Genomic DNA, 7,663 nt, shown 5'->3' on the forward strand with positions numbered 1-7,663 from the left:
CCCACAACCCAGGTACATGCCCTTGACCGGAATCGAACCTGGGACCTTTCAGTCTGCAGGCCGACGCTCCATCCACTGAGCCAAACCGGTTTCGGCTGTTTTGTTTTTTGTTTTGTTGTTGTTGTTGTTGTTGTTGTTTTTTAATGTACTTCATTGATTTTTTTACAGAGAGGAAGGGAGAGGGATAGAGAGTGAGAAACATCGATGAGAGAGAAACATCGATCAGCTGCCTCCTGCACACCCCCTACGGGGTATGTGGCCGCAACCAAGGTACATACCCTTGACCAGATCGAACCTAGGACCCTTGAGTCCGCAAGCCGACGCTCTATCCATTGAGCCAAACCAGTTAGGGCTGGACTCAGTAGTTTTAATCAGCAGAATACAGCCCAGGATAAAAATAAATCATTAGTGAAAACGAGGAAAAGGCAATGGCTCTTTACATAGGATTCTGAGAAAACTAGATATAGTTCACAGGTTTAACAAGAAAATTTTAAGCAAAACCTATTATTAGGGTAAAGAATGACTGATGCTCAACAGATGCCTAATAAATGAAATAAAGAATGCTACTTAGCTACTCAAATGGTAGGATGTGAACTAACCTTACAAAAAGAGAATAGATATAAAATACCCTTATGCAGACAAACAAGACCTACATAAAAACATATATATATGTATATATATATGTGTATATATACACACACACACACACATATATATATTAGGATTTTATATATATAAATAAAATCCTAATATGCAAAGTGTCCCCTCAGGAGTTTGACCGGGAATTCAATCGCTCACTATAATTTGGACTTACCACCAGGAGGCAGCGCAGAACGAAAGAAGGCCCCAGCTGGCAGCCAGCTAGGGACCCTAACCATGCACGAATTTCATGCACTGAGCCTCTAGTAATGCTAATAATAGCCAACTCTTCATATATTAAGTCAAGTAATCCTTATAACCACAGAAATAAGGACCATTATTAAACCTCACTGTAAAGGTGAGTAAACAAAGGGAACAGAAAAAATTAGGGACACCCATATAGAGAGTGACTGAGTCAGGAGTTGAACTTAGGCCTTGCAGCTCCAGATTCTTAACCACTACCACATGTTTATGAGGTACACCTTTGAGTTATCCTTCCTAACTTATCAAATGAGGATTAATGGCCTCTATTATAAGGAGTAGTTGAGAAAAGATCTGCAAAGCCCCTATTTGGCATCAGAATTCATTTACAGTTAATGATGTACTGATAAGGACTCTAGGTTTTATTTTGGGAGAAGTGAAAGAGTACTGTAGCCATGATAACTGGAAGTCCAGCCCTCAGCAACCCCATCATGCTCTGAGAGAAGGGACTGAAGGCTCAAAGTAATAAAGAATTAAAGTGATAGATGAGTATGGAACAAGGCATTTCAACTAGTCAGCTACGAGACAGGGTTAGAGGAAATAAACTCTGAGACACTCGAGGAAAGACTATTAATCACCAGAAACTACAGATCAGGCTTTGAGATAACCTAATATTGCTTACCACTAGGCTTGCATTCAATTTCCATTAAAGGGTGATGGTGCTCTGTCGGTTGTCACTCAGTAGTTAGAGTGTTCGCCAGAGCATGGAAGGGTTTCAGGTTCAATTCCCGGTCAAGGCATATACCTGAGTTGCAGAGTTGCAGATTCTATCCTGGACCCTGGTTGGGGCGCATGAGAAAGGCAACCAATTGATGTTTTTCTCTCTCTATCTTTCTCTTTGCCTCTCTTTGTCTCTCCTCTCTCTTCCCACCTCCCCTCCCACTCTCTAAATATCAATAGAAAAATATCCTCAGGTGAGGATTAACAAAAATTTTAAAAGTTGATGGTGTCTTTTATTTACTCATTTTTTTTTTTTTAGAGAAAAGAAGAAAGGGAAGGAGAGAGAGGAAGAGAGAGAAATGGATTTGTTGTTCCACTTATTTATACATTCATTGGTTGGCTCTTGTATGTGTCCTAACCGGGGATCAAACCTGAAACCTTGGCAAGTTGGGACGATGCTCTAACCAACTGAACTCCCCAGCCAGAGCCAAGGATAATGGTGTCTTCATTTTTTTAAGATTTTTATTAATTTTTTTAAAATATTTTTATTGATTTCAGAGAGGAATGCAGAAGGGGAGACAGAAACATCAATGATGAGAATCATTGATCGGCTGCCTCCTGCACACTCCCTACTGGGGATCAAGCCCGCAACCTGGGCATGTGCCCTTGGCCAGAATGGAACCTGGGACCCTTCAGTCCTCAGGCCGATGCTCTATACACTGAGCCAAACCAGCTAGGGCAGATTTTTATTAATTTTTAGAGAAAAAGTAAGGGAGAGGGAGAGAAAGACGGAGACAGACAGAGAGAAACATCAATCGGCTGCCTCCTGCACACTCCCTAGTAAGGACTGAAACTGAAACCCAGGCATGAGCCCTGATGCGGAATTGAACCAGAAACCTTTTAGTGCACAGGATGATGCCCAACCAACTGAGCCACACCGGCCAGAGCATGAGGGTGTCTTTTAACGTAAAGCCATTCCCTTTCAACCGAAGGACATTTCAAGTGAAGACATACTTAAATCTTTAGGTCTCCTTTATTCAATAGTTATTGAGTGTCTGCTATGTGCTAGAGGTAGAGACAGGAAGGATGAAACACCCGCAACCCTGTTTTCTAGTGGGGAAGGCAAGCAAAAACAAGATAAACACATACACAAAGAAGAGAATTACTGGCAAGGTAAGTACTGTGTGGAAAAACAGAATGATGTGAACCAGTGATGAGGGAGGACCATTTTGATAGGCTGTTAGCAAGGACTCTAAGAAGCTGAGGTCTGTCCTAACCGGTTTGGCTCAGTGGATAGAGCAGTGGTTCTCAACCTTCCGTATGCTGCAGCCCTTTAATACAGTGCCTCATGTTGTGGTGACCTCCAATTTCATTGTTACAAATTGAACATAATTAAAGCATAGTGATTAATCACAAAAACAATATGTAATTATATATGTTTTCCGATGGTCTTAGGTGACCCCTGTGAAAGGGTCATTCGACCCCCAGGTTGAGAACCGCTGGGATAGAGCATCAGCCTGCAGACTGAAGGGTCCCGGGTTCAATTCCGGTCAAGGGCATGTACCTTGGTTGCGGGCACATCCCCAGTAGGGGGTGTGCAGGAGGCAGCTGATCGATGTTTCTCTCTCGATGTTTCTAACTCTCTATCTCTCTCCCTTCCTTTCTGTAAAAAAATCAATAAAAAAATAAAATAAAAAGAAGCTGAGGTCTGTGCAGAGATCTAAATGACAAGGAGACACCCATGTGAAGATCTAGAGCAGGGGTGGGGGAATCATTTGGTCTGGCCCTGTCAAGGTAACCATAAGTGGGACTCGAAATTCAATAAATCTAGGAGTTTTTTTCATAGAAACATAAATTTATATTAAGTGAATTATATTAAGCGAATGATGTTATAAACAATGACGTTATATCCAAACTAGAAGCCCCGTGCACAAAAATTTGTGCACTGGCCGGGGAGGGAGATCCCTCAGCCCAACCTGTGCCCTCTCAGAATCTGGGACCCCTCGGGAGATAACCACCTGCTGGCTTAGGCCCACTCCCTGGGTGGCAGATGGGATGCCCAATCCCGCAGTGTTTGCCCTGCCTCCCAGGGTCGCAGATGGCAAGGCCAGATCCCACGCTGGGGCGGGCGGAGGCTGGGGATCTCGCTGCTGCCTGTCCCGCCCACCCCTCCCCACACAGGGCAGGCCAGGATCTTGAGCTTGGGTGGCACAGCGGGATCTGCCTGCAGTATGCAAATTAGCCGCTATCTTTGTTGGCGGTTAATTTGCATATCGCACTGATTAGCCAATGGGAGGTGTAGCGAAGGTATGGTCAATTACCATGTTTGTCTATTATTAGATTAGATGGGCCTTGGCAGAAAAAAAGATTCCTCACCCCTGATCTAGAGGAAGAGGCAAAGTCCTAGAGGCAAGGCCCCTCAGGTGGGAATCAGCTCCTCTACCCCACCCCCACAGCCCTGAGCCTACCAGGTGGAAACTCCCCTGAAGCCCTTGCTGCTGTTCCAGAAAAGCATAAATAATATACCAGCAGGTCCAGGTCCAGTGATAGATCTATAGGAGGAAGCGTCCAAGGGGACTCTGCCAAAGTTCTGGCTTGGAGGAAGGCCAGGGAGTGCTTAGGGATGGCAGCACAGACAGGTTTTAGACTCAGATTCTGGCCAATCCTATCTCCACTCCTTGGTGGCTGAGTAAAAATGAGAAAAATCACTTAGCCTCCCCTCTGTTTGCCCATATAGAAAATGGGATTGATAACCTCTACCTCCTGGGGTTATTGTGATTAAATAAGTGAGCTAATGGATATCAAGTGCTTAGCACAATAAACACTAAATAGTATCAGTGATAAAATGGTATATGATAGAAATAGTACTAGCAAAAAGGACATTAGACACAAAAGATTACCGTCAATATTATTATGAAATGCTAACAAATGGTATCCAATATCCAGAACTAAAAAACAAAAACTGCACAACTTAATCCTAGGGAAGTGACAATTGGATTCATTAGGTGCAAGAGCCTCTGAACCACCATCCTCAAGTTTCAAGGATATAGAAGGAACACTGGGTCTAAAGCAAAGATCATTTCCATTCCTTCAGGCCCTTTCCCAGGTCACACTAAAAGAGTTGAATTTGCCCTGACTGGTTTGGCTCAATGGATAGAGCGTCGGCCTGTGGACTGAAGGGTCCCAGGTTCGATTCCAGTCAAGGGCATGTACCTTGGCTTCGGGCACATCCCCAATAGGGGGTGTGCAGGAGGCAGCTGATAGATGTTTCTCTCTCATCAATGTTTCTAACTCTCTATCCCTCTTCCTTCCTCTCTGTAAAAAAATCAATAGCCGAAACCGGTTTGGCTCAGTGGATGGAGCGTTGGCCTGCGGACTGAAGGGTCCCAGGTTCGATTCTGGTCAAGGGCATGTACCTTGGTTGCGGCCATATCCCCAGTGGGAGATGTGCAGGAGGCAGCTGATCGATGTTTCTCTCTCATCGATGTTTCTGACTATCTCTCTCCCTTCCTCTCTGTAAAAAATCAATAAAATATATTTTTTTTAAAAATCAATAAAATATATTTTAAAAAAAGAGTTGAATTCATTTCTTTTACTTGAGGGGCGAAGGAAGAAAGCAGGAGAGGGGAGAGTCAGGGAAGAAGGAAGAGAGAAAAGAAATAGGCTAAAAAATTCTCACACTTCCCAGATACTTGAAATGCTTTCTCCGAGAACCTAGCTTTTCCTCCCACAATTAAAATTCAGTCAGACAGCAAACACAGGTTGAGTTTATCTATTTCGAAACACTAAGAATGAACCCAACCAGCGTGGTTCAGTGGTTGAGCATCAACCTATGAACCAGGAGGTCACAGTTAAATTCCCAGTCAGGGCATATGCCCCAGTTGCAGACTTGATCTCCAGTGGGAACCGTGCAGAAGGCAGCCAATCAATAATTCTCCCAACATCATTGATGTTTCTTTCTCTCTCTCCCCCTCTCCCTTCCTCTCTGAAATCAATAAAAAATATATATATTTTTTTAAATACTGAGAAGGAATTGGTTAAATCAATGATCCTCCCAGAAGCAATGCAAAAGGCCTAGTGCTCAGGGTTGGCTCCAGAATATATTTGCTGAATGACCTTTGGCACATTACTCAACCTCACTGAGCTAATCATCTTACCCTCACAAGTTCCTTCTCCTTGTCTCCCCATCACAGTTTAAGGCTCCAAGACTGGCCAATATACCAATCTAAAAACATGGGCATCTCCTATGCTTCCCATTTGTCACCATTTTGTAATACCTACTTCTAAGTCTCTCCCATCTCTGGGTGGTTGCCCAGTTCACACACACATCTTTTACTAACCCAGACACTGCAACAGCTCATGATGGAGCTCAAAGCCTTCAGACGCACCCTCCCAGATTCAAACTAATACTGTCTTCCAAGCTGACATCCTCTGCCTGCCTATTTTATGACAGACACTATTCTAAATACATATACAGGGTGGCCAGATTATTATGACCACCTGACGTTTGTAGGCAAATTAGCTATAATTTCGCGCTGAAGTTGCTAGAGGGCCAGACCATTATAAATAGGGAAACAGGTTGTTTACCACAACAGAAGTGATTTTTTTCTGAAGATATGGGTAAACAACGCGATTTAACAGCCTTTGAGCATGGGATGTGTATATATCTATGCATGTATATGTATACGTATATGTACATGTATATGTATATATATATACACACACACTGAGTGGCCAGATTATTATGACCACCTGACGTTTGCAGGCAAATTAGCTGTACACTGCATCGTATGGGATATGGAAGCCGAAGGCCTGTTCGAACACCTTTCCTGTCTGCAGTTACCAAGATAAAATGTCTCAAATTTGCACAGGAACACAAGGGTTCGACAGTCAAGCATTGGAAAAAAGTTATGCGGTCCAATGAATCACGTTTCCAGTTGCATCATGCAGATGGCAGAATGAAAATTTGGCGGAAGCAGCATGAAAGCATGCACCCCACATCCATGAGTACAACCCTTCAAGCTGGTGGGGGCAGTGTTATGGTTTGGGGCATGTTTTCCTGGCATAATTTGGGCCCTTTAATTCGTGTGGAACAACGTCTGAATAGCACAGCATACCTAAGTATCGTTGCTGATCAAGTTCATCCTATCATGTTGATGGCATATCCCAATGGAGATGGCTTCTTCTAACAAGACAATGCACCATGCTACGGTGCTCATATTGTGCAGGAGTGGTTTCAAGAACATGAGGGAGACTTTACCTTACTTAGGTGGCCCCCACAATCACCAGATCTCAATCCAATTGAGCATTTGTGGGAGGAAGTTAAAAGAGCCATCAGGCAGCTGGTTCCACAACCATCAAATCTCACAGAACTGGACAGTGCTATTCATCAGGCATGGTGTCAGATTCCTCACATCACTTTTCAACATCTCGTGGAGCCAAGAATAGCCACAGTATTGAAGGCAAAAGGTGGCCCAACGAAGTACTAATGGGGTGGTCATAATAATCTGGCCACTCAGTGTGTGTGTGTGTGTGTGTACATAGATATATATGTATATATCTATATATACACATATATATGTCATTTAGTGTCTACCTCACAGGTTCGTAATGAGGATTATTATTCCTATTTTATAGATGAAAAAAACTAAGGTTCAGAAAGTAAGCTGTTCAAATAACAAAGCTAGCAAGTATTGGAGCAAGGAATTAAACCCAGGTAATCTGACTCTAGTCAACTACTACACTGTTACTAATGTTCCTCAGTGTCACTACAGTGATACTCCTAAAACACAAATCTGATCATAAGATGCCTCTGTTTAAAACAGCTCAGGTTACTTCTTTGGTTAATTTCAAGTTAATTTAATTGTGTATGTTTTATTAAAATACTATGTATTATTTAAAAATAAAATAAATTGCCCTAGCTGGTTTGGTTCAGTGGATAGAGCATCAGCCTGAGGACTCAAGGGTCCCAGGTTCAATTCCGGTCAATGGCATGTACCTTGGTTGCGGACACATCCCCAGTGGGGAGTATGCAGGAGGCGGCTGATCTGTTTCTCTCTCATCGATGTTTCTAACTCTCTATCCCTCTCCCTTCTTCTCTGTA

The 7,663-nt window shown here is 43.1% G+C and overlaps 1 protein-coding gene across 3 annotated transcripts in view; it reads right to left on the bottom strand.

Moving 5' to 3' along the window:
* The window catches only part of PHF20 (PHD finger protein 20), a 132,472-nt gene that overhangs the window by 112,844 nt on the left and 11,965 nt on the right, over positions 1 to 7,663 (bottom strand). The window contains exon 1 of one of the 3 annotated variants that reach the window (XM_015564460.1): positions 1,523 to 1,592. The exons of the other annotated variants lie outside the window; for them this stretch is intronic. The gene's annotated coding sequence lies outside the window, so the exon portion shown is untranslated. Of the gene's footprint in view, positions 1 to 1,522; positions 1,593 to 7,663 lie in introns of those variants that run through there. 3 annotated transcript variants of the gene reach the window in all.

The sequence above is a fragment of the Myotis davidii genome, unplaced genomic scaffold (genome assembly GCF_000327345.1).
Source record: "Myotis davidii unplaced genomic scaffold, ASM32734v1 scaffold38, whole genome shotgun sequence".
NCBI lineage: Eukaryota > Metazoa > Chordata > Mammalia > Chiroptera > Vespertilionidae > Myotis > Myotis davidii.